The sequence below is a fragment of the Poecile atricapillus genome, chromosome 3, assembly GCF_030490865.1.
Source record: "Poecile atricapillus isolate bPoeAtr1 chromosome 3, bPoeAtr1.hap1, whole genome shotgun sequence".
Lineage (NCBI taxonomy): Eukaryota > Metazoa > Chordata > Aves > Passeriformes > Paridae > Poecile > Poecile atricapillus.
In genome coordinates, this window is record NC_081251.1 from 98,744,498 (window position 1) to 98,744,726 (window position 229).

Consider the following 229-nt stretch of genomic DNA (forward strand, 5'->3'; position numbering starts at 1 on the left):
GAAGGCTTTGTTTCAGTGCCACATTTTGTTCAGAAAGGACATTGGTTCAGTAATGTGACAGAGAACGCTACAGTTCTGAGAATGAGAATTGAATCAAGGCCAGATTAATGCTGCTGCAGGGTAATGACCGTGTTACCCTCACACTGATCTACTCTGACACAATATGGACTTGGTTCATGTAATGAGGACCATGGGGGATACAGCTTCCAGAGCTGGAAGCCTTGAGGAA